Here is a 15,676-nt window from a genome sequence, read left to right as displayed (position 1 = left end):
GGCCTGCTCGTTGCCCGGCCCGGCTGCCATTTTGTGGCGTGGCCGCCATTTCGCGCAGCCGCGGGGAGAGCAGGGCAGTGGGGGCGGGGCGCGCCGGCGGGGGAGGGGGGTGGGGCCGATGCAGCCTGCCTCCAGGAGCGAAGGCGGGCGCGTCCCCTTTGTTCTTCGCCTCTGGGCTCGGGCTCTGTCGCAACCCGTCCCGGACACGCGCTGGGTGCGAGCCTGGCGTGTGAATTTCTGAAAAGCACCGAGAGGCGTGCATGGGGTCTCAAATCCTTCCTGTTCTCAGAGCCCTTGAAAAGTGGGATTTCTCCCCCCCACCCTTGCAGTGTGAAAGGGATCGATTTTACGAGGCAGTGCTCAGAACTCGAGCGTGGGAAGCTGTAATTTCACCCTGAGAGGGAAGGCGCTTTCCGCAGTCCTGTGCTGCTGGGAGTACTAAGCCGGCATGTGGGATGCCGTACCTTGAACCACAATGGTGTTGCACAAATAGAAGTTAAACTGCGGAGCTGGGAGATCCAACAGAGGTGCAAAACGCCAGCGTAACCGAGAGGTTGGCCTTTTATAAAAAAAAAAAAAAAAAAAAAAAAAAGGTAGTGTCTTTGAAGTGCTGTCAGGCGTAGAAGCGAGACGTTGCTTTTCATTGGCTGGGTGTGAAGCACGCACTGCGCCACTATTTTCAGATCAGGTTTTATGGCCCATTATTTCTATCTGAGCTATAAACTGAAACAATAGATTGGAATGTCTTATTTCTGTCTGTTGAGAACATCTTCCACTTGACTTCTTTTAAAAATCCCTTATGAGTATGTAAGTAACAGATTGACTCAATAAAATCTCCATTCTGTGCCTTCCAGTATCATTTCAGATCCTGAAAGAGCTATTTTTCTGATTTCAAAGGAGATATTTAAATATGAATCTTGACATTGTAACCTTAACTTTGCCACTCGAATCAACAAAGCCAGGAGATGCAAGAGTAATGCTGCTAAATTTGTCTTCTAGAGTTGCTTCTTATACCAGGTATTTTTATTTAATTTTGTTTAATTATTTTTTTCCCACAGTAGCATGAGTTCATAATTTAGCCAGCCTTTTCTGGCTCAAGTTTTGGTGTCACAGCTACAGTAGGATTTTTTTTTCTTACTGCGTGTAATTATAGGCAGTTATCAGTTTCAGTAATAGGGGGTTAAGCCATAATGATAAGATGGAAATATAAATATATTTGTTGTTGAAGGAACAGATGAAGATTTGATGGCTTCCAGATGAAAGAAACATCTGAGGGGTGGCTCCTAGATTCCAAATTTTATTTCAGTTCCAATATGACTAAAAACACTGCCTAGAGTCTTTATTTTTTTATACCTAAGATTCTGGAAAGCACAATACATTATTTTGGTGGGGTATAGTTGATTTACTGCAGTGTTGTTTTTTTGTTTTTTTTGGCTGCATTGAGTCTTTGTTGCTGCCCACTGAGCTTCCTCTAGTTGTGGAGAGCAGGGTATGCTCTTCGTTGAGGTGCATGGGCTTCTCACGGTGGTGGCTTCTCTTGTTGAGGAGCACAGGCTCTAGGCAGGTGGGCTTCAGTAGTTGCAGCATGCAGGCTTCAGTAGTTGTGGCACACAAGCTTAGTCGCTCTGCGGCATGTGGGATCTTCCTGGACCAGGGCTCGAACCCATGGCCCCTGTATTGGCAGGCGGATTCTTAACCACTATGCCAGCAAGGAAGTTCCGGAAATGTATTATTTTTAAATGCTGTTACTTTTAGCCTGCACAACCAAAATTAAATAGTATGGAACTATTAGTTCTGTTGGGAAGTTAGAATATGCTAGCCTAATAATGCAAACAAACTATGTCCCTAATCAGCCAAGCAGTTGAACTTCAGAGAATGATTGCACAACCTTTCTTTCACTTTGTACAGAGGTGAAAGTATCTGTTTAAACAATTCTAATTCCTAGAATTTTTTTAATTTATAAAACAAGTACTTATTTCACACTTTTAGCTATTACATTTAACACAAAAGCACATCCTTTTTTACCCAAAAATGTTTGCAATTTGTGTATTCTTAAGAGTAGGTAGTATCTATGTACTATATGATTCCAACTATATTATAGAAAAGGCAAAACTACAAAGACAGTAAAAAGATTTGTGGCTGCCAAGGTTCGTGGGGAGGGATGAATGAATAGGCAGAGCACAGGCTTTTTTAGGGTGGTGCTACTGCAATGATGGGTATGTGTTACACGTTTGTCAAAACCCATAGACTTAACAATACCAAGAATAAACCTTAATGTAAACTGTGGATTTGGGTGATGATATGTCAATGTAGGCTCATCTAATGTAACAAATTTACTGCTCTATTGTGGGATGTTGGTAGTTGGAGAGGCCAGTGGAGAATTAAAGTGGTATATGCTAGGCCCCTTTGCCTCATGCCTTTGATTTTATTTTTTGGCATTTGGTGAAGCTTGTGTGCAACTTTTGTAAACAATAAATAATAGAAATATTAAATATCTCTATTGTTCTAGGAAAGGACAGCTTTTCATGTCAAACTCTGGCCTAGGAGTGAATTTAAAACAATAGTAACCTTTTCCTGGAAAAGATAAATGATCTTCTTTAAAAACTTAAGTAATATGGGAAGTTTTTCAAAATATTTCTGGCAGTAGTTAAGCACTCCCACATTCTGTAATAGTCTTTTCCTTTTTGAGGCAGAACAGAAGTTCAGCACTTCAGAAGTATTGGAGTTCAAAGAACAAATCCTTCCAGCCAACGTATGTTTTTTAGAAAAATAGAAACATATCTATAAAAATTAAAAATACTCCTGAACAACATTTGTCTCCCAAAGTATAAACGGTCATCCCTAAAACAAGACAATTGTTCATATTATATAAAACCTGTAGACATATCATTTTGGTATCACAGTTTAAATGGCCTAGTTAGACAATACATCAAAAAGACTTCTAAAATCAAGATCTTTATTTGTTAACAATTTTTAGCATTAACCTTGTGCCAGATCCTATTCCAAATACTTAAGATACATTACTAAATAAAACAAATCCCTGTTCTCATGGAGTTTATTGTGGGGGAGGGGGGGAGAAGAGACAATAAATATAATAAAAAGGAAATTAAATAATAGGAGCAGTCAGTGAAATATAATAATAAGAGAGAGGAAGCATGTGTTGTCATTGTAAATGGGGCAATCTGGGTAGGCCTCAAGAAGATCCTGAAGACTTGAAGGTTCTAAGGGAGCAAACTATGGATATGTAGTGAAGAGGTTCCAGAGAGAGGCAACAGCAAGTCCAAAGACAGGTAGAAGCATGACAGGCACATGAAAAATAGCAAGGGAAACCAGTGTGGCTGAGACAGAATGAGCAAGAGTACAGAAGATGATGGCTGTCACAGGGGTAAGGGGAGTGAGAGGCAGATCTATAGAACCTGGTAGGCCATAGCGGGAAGGCTTTGGCTGTTAATTGGTGTGGAGAGGTTGCATATGGCTTAAGTTTTGAGAAATATTGAGAATCGGAGATGATCAAGGATACAAGCAGGAACCCAGAAAGGAGGCTCTTTCAGTAATCCAAATGAAGAGAGAGCTTCAGTGACTAAGGGATCCTGGATATATTTTGAAGGTAAATCCAAGAGGACTTTTTGCATTTTTTTTTTTTTTTTTGGCACATGGGCTTAGTTGCTCCGCGGCATGTGGGATCTTCCTGGAGCTGGGATCAAACCCGTGACCTCTGCATTGGCAGGCGGATTCTTAACCACTGTGCCACCTAGGAAGCCCTAAGAGGACTTTTTGATGGATTGAATACGGAGTTCATAAAAGGAGACAAGGATGAGCCTGAGGTTTTTAACCTGGGCAACTAGAAAGATTGAGTTGCAATCATCTGAAATAGGGAACACTAGATAAAAATTTTCCAGTGGAATATTAAGATTTCAGTCTTGGACATGTTCAATTTGAGATGTTTGTTAAACATTCAAATGGAGACCTCAGGTAGGCTGCTGGATATGAGTCTAGTTCAGGAGGAAGTTCTGAAGATATGTTTATATATATATATAAAATGTATAATTGTGTGTGTGTGTATTTGGGAGTTGTCAGCATATAAATGGCATTTAAAGTCTGCAACTGAATGACATCAGCAAGGGAGTAAGTCTAGATACAGAAGGAAAGAGAACTAGGAAAGCCCTGCAGCATTTCTCAGTTGAGAGACCTCAAAAGAAAGGAACTTGCAGAGCAACTGAGCAGGAACAAACCAGTTAGGAGAAAAACCAAGAGATGAGTAATGCCCCAGAAGTCAGGTGAAGAAAATATCTGAAGGACGAGGAAGTGATCAACTGTGGAATGCTGCTGAGAGGTTAAGGTGAGGCCTAAGAATTGATCCTTGGAGCACTGTGGAGGTCACTGGTGATCTTGGCAAGAGCAGTTTTGGTGGAGCAGAGAGGGCAAAAGTTTGACTGGACTGGGTTGAAGAAAAAAAATTAGTATATGAAGTCTGATCTTTGGAAAAGTACTACAGTGAACTTGGAGAGAAAGATGCCAGGGACTATGATGGTATAAAGTACTGTCAGTTTCAGAAGGTTCCTGGATGCAAGAATCAGAAACTCAAAACCTTTAAGCTGGAAGAATTGTTACACTTTCAAGGTCTGCTGTTAGCCTTATATCTGTTCCATAATCATCTGAATAATACACGATTTCTTTGGGAGAGAATACTGTCCTATAAGATCTGAAAATTCTGAACTGGGAATTTGGTCAGTACTTAGAAGAATTTGGTTAGTAGGACAAAGAATCTAGCAGAGAGATTTTCCTGGAATTTATATAGGCGTTGATGCTCACTCGTCGTCTGAGGCGATTCAGCCAGTCGTGCTGTGCTTAGAGGTGCAGCAAGGCAGACTACCCTGATTTCTCAAGCGTATACTTCAGTAATTACCGATGACTTTGCAACTTTTGTTGGACTTCCTGTAAAAGTATTAGAACAATGATGACAAACTGACTCTATCACAAGAATGGTAATACCCTGGAAGTTAAGTGCCCAGAAGTCTCCTTTTAACATGTTTTCTCCACGTGTCATATTGGAGCCTGCTCTAGTTCCCCAATGAACAACAGTTAACTAGTTTTGCTTCCTGCTTTATTGGAAAATGTGTTTATCATCCTGGGCTCAAGCTCCACCTTCAGAATCCTGCATTCTGATAAATACAAATGTTAACATTTTTACCTTCAACTGTATTACTTTATCATTCCTTGTTGGAACGTGATAAAATATAGATGTAAAGTATTATGTATATTTTATCCTGAAACATGCTTAATAATTGTTGAAACAGTTTTTACTTTGAAATATTCATCATTTGGATGATGCCTAGCATATTATATGTAGCTTAGTTTATATTTTCTAATATAAACTAAGGCTTTTTTATATATATATATATAAAACCACTGGACCTTAGTTTATATTACTCCCTTGTACTAGCACAGACTATACTTCCATCAGTTAATGCTGGTTTGTACTGGCAAGTGATTCATTCAGGGGTTGAGGAAGACTGTCTCCCTAGAATGGAACATCAGAATTCCAGGGATTCTGATATGTCTGCTTTGTGGGACTTTTCTCATATCTCCTGAGAATCACTAATGTGGAACTGAAAATATAACTGAAGAACAAAAGACCACTTCCTTAACAAACCAGTTAGTTGACTTGAGATATATTTCTGATGGTATGAGTGCATCAATTGCTGGTGTGGAGGCTGTGTCACAAAAATTGGACTCCCTTGAAAGGTCCAAGAATACTATTTTTTTTTTAATTTATATCTCATTTCTTACTTTGAAAAAGTATATCATCCATTATATTGGAGAAATTGAAACTGCAAATGTCATGCTGGATATTTCTAACCATTGGTTATAGTTCTGCCTTTTCGAGAAATATAAAACCAGTTTTGTTTTTTTTCTTTTTTGTTTGCTACAAGTCCTCCAAATATTCGAACTTACTTATCTTTGTGTGAAACATTCCTAATTCATTTATTCTGCATCTGTTCAGTAAGTACTTATTTGACATAAATTAGAGATTGAGAAGAGTTTGCTGCAAAAGGAGAGAAGAAAAATGGAGTAATCACTGGTTAGGGGTGAATGGCTAGGGGAAAGAGAATTAAGAGAAGTTTGTTTTTATTTTATTTATTCTTTTTCTTCTTTTTTGGTCTCACTGGCTCAGCTTTTGGATCTTAGTTCCTCGATCAGGGATTGAACCCACGCCCTTGGCAGTGAAAGTGTGGAGTCCTAACCACTGGACCTCCAGGAATTCCTGAGAAGTTTGTTTTTAAGGTGAAAGAAATTACGATGCTTTTGTTCTTTTTCCTAACAACACTACTGGTACAGTAGAAAATGGCAGTGTGTGGGAGAGAGTGGACTATCTATGTCCTTAATTAGGAGAGAGGAGCTGCATATGTGAAGGAATTGTCTTTAGATGAGAGTATAAAATAGTTGATTGAGTGAAAGACCAGAAGCTGGAATGTTTGGGAGCAAATGCTGGTGAGCAGATGTGGTTGAGCAAGTCTACAGAAGAAATGCCAGTACTGTACTAAGAGACAGAGTCGAGATAAGTAAGTGATCTGTGCTCTGTTTGCTTCATTTTTCCAACTGAGGATGGGAACAGTCAACAGGTTTTGGATTTACTTTCTATGGTCTTGGGCAAATCACAAACATTTTTGGCAGGCTTTTGGTGTGTTTTATCTTGCACTGAATGGTCATTGTCTAAAAGAGTGTCTGGCAAACAGCAGCCATTCAATAAATACTCATTGAATTAATTTTTGGAAATTAATCTATTAACCATACTATATATACCATACCTACCCCTACAGGGTTGTTTCAAAGACCCAGTGAAATGAGAGAATGGATGTAAAAGTGCTTTATAATCTGAGAAATGCTATTGAAATCCAAGGTATTATGTTAGGAAGAGTTGAAATAAAGTCCGCTGAGTTGACTCCTTAAATGAGAAATACAATAAAATATGGAAACAGTCATTATGTTGGATTTTTTTTTTCCTTTGAGTGATATACTGAGACCTAAAGATTCTGTTAACTGGGTTGAAATTCAGAGGTGGAATACAACATTACATAAAATAGGATTTGATCCTATGAACCATGTAACAATACAGAACTGACAAAATATACAAAAGCCAGAAAACCAAAACCATCTAAGTCAATTAGCTTTATGTGAATGTCATAAATTAAATTCCAAGTTATATTTACAATACTGGGCACATGAGTGGCATGATACCTCTCTCTCTTCTTTCTTCCTGTCTTTATTTTCTAGTAATTTATAATTTCCAAAGTAAATACAGTATTGGAGTTGTGGATTTACTTTTCTAGGTAACAGAATAAAGGTTTCAACTTAATGATATTTCTGCTGAGGATTTCTTAATGTACTCCAAGTACAACAGACTATTTTCATGATAAATCTGTATAGTCTTCCCACATATTATAGGACCAGTTTGGACCAAAGTTCTGACTGAAAAAAAAAAAATGAGAAAAAAAAAAATCCCATTCAGTGCGTTTCCATTTTCTCATCATTTCAGGGGCTAAAGTAAATAATACACTTAATTGCTAGAGTTTGAAAGCAATTTCCTATATGCTGAAGTTTTATTCCTAGGAGAAGCCCTTAATCTTTGGTCCTGATGGAATACCTGCAAGGAGAGTGAATCAGCTCATGCCATCCTTTCTAATTTTTCATCACTGTCACTGGTGATTAGATACTACATAATTAACCAAGGTCATATAAGAGGATTCAGTGGAGCACTTCAGGATTAAATTTAGGAATTAGACATTAGGACCTCATTGGGATTCCCATAAGTGTTTTTAAGTATTGCAGTATTGGGATGCTTAATTAGGCTACCAGCCTAGTTCCTGCTGTTACCCAGCACCAGGCCTTTTAGGATTACTTAGAAAAAAATGCTCAGTTCTCAGAAAACCTCAGAAGTCAACTCAGGCTGAGGAAAATATTTGCTGAGTAATACAATTTAGTCTCCTTCCCTGTAAAGACGGAAGTGCCATATGTGTTTTTCTAATTAGCCGCACCAGATTTCTTCCAGGCGTGATTATGTGTCAGGAAGCTAACCATTCTGCCTTTGAGGATTTACGCATTCTTGGGGAAACTTATCTATACCATCTGATGTGATTGTCTGCCTATACAGGTTTCCTATGGCCCAGTTCTGGATCACACTGAAAGATTGTACACCTGGTCTTAACCTACTTTTTTTCCCCTGCCACCTCAGTAAACAACAACGGTGACACCCACAAAATATATCTGCCCTCACAGTAACACCAGTCCATCTTGCATCTTGCACAGGGCACCTTTTAATCTGAAGGATCTTACAGCCCACTACAAATATTAATTATACTTCATAAATACCTCATAGATACTAGGCTGCAAGCCGGACTAGCCACATTTTATGATTAGATGTCCCCAAAATGAAGAGATGGAACCTCTTCTTCAGCCCACTCAAAACGAGGACAAATCTGGGTCATGAGCACAGCTCTACTCGCCTACTTAAAACTGTCCCTAGGGCTCCAGGAGAATTAATTTCCTCTCCATGTTCCCCCAATACTCAGAAAATAGATTATTTTTTTTAATGTGTGGTTTCTTTTCTCTGAAATGCCTACCTTTGTTTTGCTGCCGATTTGGCTTCTGTTCTTTCAATGCTAGCTAGATGTGGAGATTTTCTGAGCTTGAACTCACCTTTGGCAATTTGTCCAAAAAAAAAAAAATTGAAAATGTCTTACATTTGCACTAGTATGTATGCATGTCATCTTCAAAAGCAACTCAGGCCCTTTTTGACTTGTTTTTTTCCTTTTTTTTAAGACAGGACAAATTATTCTATTTTGGTTATTTCTTGGATAAGAGGTTGCACTGTGGAGTCACCTTAACCAGTGCTGCCCTCTCGAGGTTACAGATGTAGCCGCCCCTACTGAAACCTAAGTTAGGCCTGCAGGTGAGGAGCAGACACGCACATAAAAGGACCAAGCAGTCATTGTCATGATAAACTGAGAAGCTTTTACTTTTATGTGATGGTGCAGTGAAAAGAACACTAACCGGGCACCACTTGAGTTTTCATTTAAGCCACTGGCAGACTGTGTGATCTCAGGCCAATCATTTCTTTGTGCTTCAATTCCCTACCAATAGCATGGGAACGACTAGTCAGTGCAAGAGTCAGCCGACTTTTTCTGTAAAAGGGCAGTTAATACTGTTTTGAGCTTGGTGGATCATTTTGTCATTGTGGCAACTCTGTAGCTCAAAAGCAGCCATAGACAAAATGTACGCAAATGAGGGTGGAGGTGTTCCAAAAGAACTTCATTTTATGGACACTGAATTTTGAATTTCATATAATATTCACGTCAGGAAGCATTATTCTTTCAGGTTTTTTGTCTTTTTTTTTTAACCATTTAAAAATGTAGAATCCATTTTTAGCTCTCAGGCTGCAGAAGAAAACAGGCAGTGAGCCAGATATGGCCCAAGGCTGAAATTTGCCAACTTCTGGACTAGGTCATTGCAGAGAACCCTTCCAATATAATCTTTTACAATTTAAAACGTTGACTTAACTATATAGTTCCTTTTCATTTCTTTTTCTTGAAGTATGACCCAGTACATGTTTATTTCATGTGATATGAGGGACGTTAGAAGACATCTTGTCCCCAAAATATGTCTGCCAACTTCATACTGGTCAGCCTCAAATACTAGCAGTTCTACTTCTAGAACTGCACTGACCAAGACTGTCCAAGCTACAAGTTGAACTGAGTACTTGAAATGTGGTTAGTGCAAATTGAGATGTCCTATAAGTATAATATACATATGAGATTCTGAAGACAGAATTTAAACTATCTCATTAATATTTTATATTGATTATGTTTTAAAAATATTTTTGATATATTGAATTAAATAAATTAATTTAATTTGCCCCTTTTTATTTATAAAATGTAGCTACTGGAGCGCGAGGATTTTTAGGGCATGAGCCACCTCGTCTCCTTGCGTGGCCTTGCAATAATCCTTTCTCTGCTCATGTTTTTTAAATGTAGCTACTAGAAAATTTAACATATATGGCTGACATATTTCTACTAAACAGCACTGCTCTGGAAGGTTACCTGTTTCACTGAGTTAAGATCTGTCCCACATTCAAATGCAAGATTCTTCTTCTTGCAATAATCCATTTAACTTTATCATCATTGTGTGTGTCTGGAAATGGAAGGTGGGGAGTCGAGATATGGCTGAATACATAAAGTTGGGGTGAGACAGAAGTAAGCTTCTCCCCATGCATCAGCTTTTTAAAGTCCTGACCCTAATGTCTTAGAGTTCACATGACAGTCTTTCTAAGGAACAACCAAACACTCATCTGGAGGTCAGGATAAATAGGTCTCAGCCTAGCCTGTAGTTCACTAGGTAAAGGGTAAGACATTTCACTAAGTTTTCTCATCTACAGTATGAGGATACAAATCCTACATACCTCACAGAACTAGGAATGTACATGAGAGTCTGTGAGCTCTACGACGTCCCAACAGTGTCCAGAAAGCAGGTGGCAATGACAAGTAGCTGCCTCTAGCCTCCCACTGACTGGCAGGCTATACTTCTCCTTCAGCTGCAGGGTTGTTGCTGCTGCTGCCCTCAGGTCTCCGCACCAGTTTGTAACTGATTGGCAGTTACAAACTGAGGACCCACCCTTCCTTCAGTGACAGCTAATCCAAGCCTTCCAGCTTTAGTTGTCTTAAGTCACATTCACTGACTTATTAAAACCACACCTGTCAGTTCCAAAGGAGTGCCTCAAGGGATTAAACCATGCCTCACCCAGTTGAAAAAGAGCCACCGTCCTTACAGGGGTAATTCAGATACACAGTGCTTATTCCCACCTCAGGACTTTCTCTTTGCTGTCTCTTCATTTAGATTTGCACAAGGAAGGCTCCCTGACATCAATCAGATCTCAGATAGCACTTCCTTAGGCCCTTTGTGACCATCTAGAATACTCCCACACCATTGCCCTGTATCTTTCCCTTACGTTATTGTTCTTTGTGCTTATTTCTATTTGCAATCTCTTGTTTATTTGTTTTGTGTACATCTCCCGCTGGCATGTAAGCTCCAGTGCCTAGAGGAAAGTCTGGCAATAAGCACTCGTAAAATGAATCTCTCCAACCTTCTCCTTCTCAAATTAGCCACCTCCCAGAGCATCCCTGCCCCAGCCAGACCAATCTCAGTGCTACCTCGGTGAGTGTTTGTGCCTCACGTGGGTCCAGGGCCTCTTCTGGGCACCCTGTGACTACTTCTATCACCATACAATGTGTTTATTTTTTATTTTTATTGTTTTTGGCCACACCACACTGTTCGCAGGATCCTAGTTCCCCGACCTGGGATCAAACTCCCACCCTTGGCAATGGGAGCGCAGAGTTGTAACCACTGGACTGCCAGGGAATTCCCATACTGTGTTTTTTAAAATTATCAATTTGTCGAATGCTATATCAGGACAGTTAGGAAAAACGTGAAATAGTCTAGGTAGTGCAAATAGAAGTGGATTTTATGTAGGCAACTGATTGCAAAAGGGTTGGGAGGGCTGGAGGAGCAAATGGAAGAAGGGTGCCTAGACGCCCACTCTTGTCACGATGCTGATGGATCATCCTTGGGTCAGGTTTCTACTTACTCCAGTGGATCACTGCCCTGGATCAAAGAACAGCCTACCCCGTTGTCCGTAGAACCAACCAGTTTGAAGAGGAAGTCACTTTCCTGACACCAAGATGGTATTTCAGAATTTCTTCAGGACTGAAATTCTGATTTATGTTTGTGTCAGCCCCACAAATGCACTCAGTAAATGGTTGTTGAATTCCAACCTTGGATAATATTGTCCACGGCCACTAGCCACAAATGTATTTTCCTCTTCCCTTTCCACTTTCGAATCCAACAACCCCCGCCAGCTCTACCTCAAGATTCACCTCCAGGAATGCACCCCTCTCCAGCCTCCAGTGGTCTCCGAGATCTTATAGCATTCTCTTCATTGTCACTCATTTTGGCCTTTTTTCTACAACATGTTCCTGTTCTTCACATCTTATCTCCCTTAGAATGAACCATTAGAACGTACACTTCTAGAGGGCAGGAACTCTTCCACATAGAACTTTACAGTTGGAAGAGATCTTAGTGTTTATCTGGTCCAACCTCTCACCTAATGTCTGAGTCCCTGACATCTCTGGCAACTTCTGATTTGGTCTCCTGAAGACCTCCAGTTCCAGGACTCTTCTTACCTAAAGGAGTCTGGCTCATTGTAAGAATATAAGAAGATGCTAGATACAAAGTTGCTGAATTCATGCTACTTCTCCCTTAGGACTGAGTCAGTCCTTGGCTGGGTGTGGGATGCCAAAGAGGGAGAACACTGAGGAATGAACAACTTTTTGGCTAAAAGTGTTGGAGAAAGCTCTAGTAAGCTTTCGTCCAGGCTGTAAGTCATGTGTTGTGACTCAGCTCTTCCCCGATGTTATCACAGTAAGTGAATTACAAAACTTACGCTCAAAACTCTTTTTTTCTTGCTTAAGAAAGACTATGGAGAGTAATCATTTGGGATGGAATTCATCCAGAAGGCTAGACGGACATCTTACCTGTGTAGCTAACATTTGGCAGGAGCTTTGCAGCTTGCAAAGCCCTTTCCAATACTTCGCTTCCTTAGAACTGTTTGACGGAGGCAGCATTAGCCTAACTTTATAAAGGAGGAAACTGGGACTCGAAGTCCCTGGGGTGACAGAGCCAGTGTGCAAACTCGGGTCTGCAGGGTTCAAAGAGTCTAGCGTTGGAGGGAGCTGGCGGCGGGGGCGAAGGGAGGTGCCCGCAGCAGAAAGGGATTTGGGGGCGGGGGGCGGGGAATGCGGGGCGACGACCGGATAAGAACTGGTCTCGCCGCGGGCGTAGGAGGGGAGGAGAGGACGTCCGGGCGCCACGCGAGTACGACGGGGCTGCACGAGCTGCTGCTGTGGCTGCTGCAGGCTCTGCTCGGCCTGCACCGCACGCTCACCTCGCGGCTCCGCTTGCGGTTCGGCGCCTGGAACTGGACCTGGCGGAGCTGCTGCCGCGCCGTCTCCGCCGCGGTCCTAACGCCGCTCGGTTTCCCGCTCCTCCGGTCCCCGGCTATCGGCGGGAACCGCCTTGACCACCCGCATCCGCGTGGGGGGCCCGCTCCGGCCGCCGCCCACCCGCGGCAGCAGTGGCGCGTGGACGGCTGTTCCCTGGAGAAGCTGCCTGTACACGTGGGCCTGGTGATCACCGAGGAGCAGCAGGAGCCCTGCTTCTCCGACATCGCAAGCCTCGTGGTGTGGTGTATGGCGGTGGGCGTCTCTTACATTAGCATCTACGACCACCAAGGAATTTTCAAAAGAAATAACGCCAGATTGATGGATGAAATTTTAAAACAACAGCAGGAACCTCTAGGTTTAGATGGTTCCAGATACTCACCAGAATTTGCAAACAGTAATGACAAAGATTGCCATTCGGCAGTGAAGGTGCTGTCCCCAGAAGATGGAAAAGCAGGTGTTGTGAGAGCTGCTCAAGACTTTTGCCAGTTAGTAGCCCAGCAGCAAAAGAAATCTGCAGATGTGGATGTAGCTGTGGTGCCCCTGACCCTGATTTAGTATTGAAGTTTGGTCCTGAGGACAGCACACTAGGCTTTCTGCCTTGGCACATCAGGCGGACGGAGATTGTCTCTTTGCCTTCCCACCTAAACATCAGTTGTGAGGACTTTTTCTCTGCCCTTTGTCAATATGCAGCCTGTGAACAGCGCCTGGGAAAGTAATGATACTTGGTTGTGTAATTTGATTTAAGGCTTTTGGAGAAAAAGACTCAAGTGACTCTGATGTTGACAAAGCACCTTCGAAACTCTGTACACACCTAGTTCATAATCCTCATAATTTATCAACAAACACAAAGGAGTATCTCACTTGAGAGTAAGAGCATATGTGAGTAAGTATGTGTGGGTGTGTGCATGCATGCAGGTATGGAAATGAACTTATAAATGGGGTAAGTATTGGAGAAGAAAATATGTGGACTTGCACTTTTGAGCAAAGAGCAGCAGTATTTTAGGAGCTGAAATTTCAGACTTAAAGGCTTCAGTCCCAGCTACTTCCCTGTTCTTGTGGGGAGAGAAGGAGGTGATTAAAGCTGTTTTGTTGTTGTTTGGGGGGTGGGGAGGGGAATCATTTTTATTCAGTCTTTCCTAGTGACAAAACTTTAATTTTTAAGACTAATATATTGACTTATTAAATGGAAGCATTCTGAGCTTCAGGGACCTCCAGAGGAATGGAGTTCTGTGTTGCTTACATGTTAAAAGTTTGCTCACCTTTGGAGCAGAGGGAATACTCCTTTCAGACATCCGTCCGTTTTCATCTCTTCATCATCATTGTCAAACAGTATGACTTGAAAGTGTTGCTCTGTTGTCTGTATTCTGAAGGTCATTTGAAAAAGAACTCTTACAACTTTTAAATGCAGAATTTTAAAAAATTTAAATATTGTACGAGGCAGTCAAAAAAAAAGGTGAAAATGTTATCATCTTAAAAATAAAGGTGAAAAATGTCCTGAATAAAGTTTTGATTTCCTCTTCTGTTTGGTGGGCCGTGTGCTATGTAGTACTCAGAGTTGGTTTACAAAATATTTCCATTAACTATGTTTATTTAAAATAAGTATTTGAGGATTTCCCTGGTGGTGCTGTGGTTACGAATCCACCTGCCAATGCAGGGGACACGGGTTCAACCCCTGGCCTGGGAAGATCCCACATGCCGCAGAGCAACTAAGCCCATGCACCACAACTACTAAGCCTGAGCTCTAGAGCCCGTAAGCCACAACTACTGAGCCCTTATGCTGCAACTACTGAAGCCCACTCCCCTAGATCCCGTGCTCCACAGCAAGAGAAGACACCACAATGAGAAGCCTGTGCACCGAAACGAAGAGTAGCCCCCGGTCTCCGCAACTAGAGAAAGCCCACATGCAGCAATGAAGACCCAACGCAGCTAAAAAATTAAAAATGTAAACACATCAACAACTATTTTTTAAAAATTAAAAATAAATAAAATAAATATTTGAGGGAGGTTACCAAGGCAGCTCTTTTCCTCAAAAGTCACCTATTCCTCTTTGGAGTAGCACATTTAGGGCCATGTGAGTACCCAGGATTTTTACTCAGTAAAGCCTGTTGGTGACTTTGCACAAACAGATCTTTAAGTAAGACTGAGGCCTGTGTAGGTAATAAAATATTACCAAAGTCTACAAAAGTAACTTAATTTTGCATGTTCACTGATTCTGTTTTTTAAATGAATACATGATTTTTGATAGGTGTTTAATATTTCTTCCCTCACTGTGGCTTGCAGCATCTTAGTTCCCTGACTAGAGATCAAACCCAGGCCCACTGCAGTGAAAGTGCAAAGTACTAGCCAATGGACCACCAGGGAACTCCCCCCAAAGTGTACATTTAGAATGGAGTAGTTTAGGGAATTCCCTGGCAGTTAGGAACTAAGATCCCATAAGCCAGGCGGTGAGGCCAAAAAAAAAAAAAAGAAAGAAAGAAATAGAATGGAGTAGTTTAAATACTAGGTCTCAGTCTGAAAAATAACAAAGAAGACTGGATTTGGAAAGCAAGGTCTGGAATAGCTTGTCAAATTCTGAAGATATGAAGAATAAATGTTTTGACTTTGGATTACCAAACCCCATTTAT

At 41.2% G+C, this 15,676-nt stretch overlaps 1 pseudogene; it reads left to right on the top strand.

The window, feature by feature from the left end:
* The first annotated feature begins 12,845 nt into the window (after positions 1–12,845).
* On the top strand, positions 12,846–14,485 carry LOC130852205 (dehydrodolichyl diphosphate synthase complex subunit NUS1-like; annotated as a pseudogene).
* Positions 14,486–15,676: the final 1,191 nt, after the last annotated feature.

This window comes from Hippopotamus amphibius, chromosome 1 (assembly GCF_030028045.1).
Source record: "Hippopotamus amphibius kiboko isolate mHipAmp2 chromosome 1, mHipAmp2.hap2, whole genome shotgun sequence".
NCBI classification, from domain to species: domain Eukaryota; kingdom Metazoa; phylum Chordata; class Mammalia; order Artiodactyla; family Hippopotamidae; genus Hippopotamus; species Hippopotamus amphibius.
The sequence above is the reverse complement of the archived record's forward strand: the minus strand, read 5'-3'. Positions and strand labels throughout refer to the sequence as shown.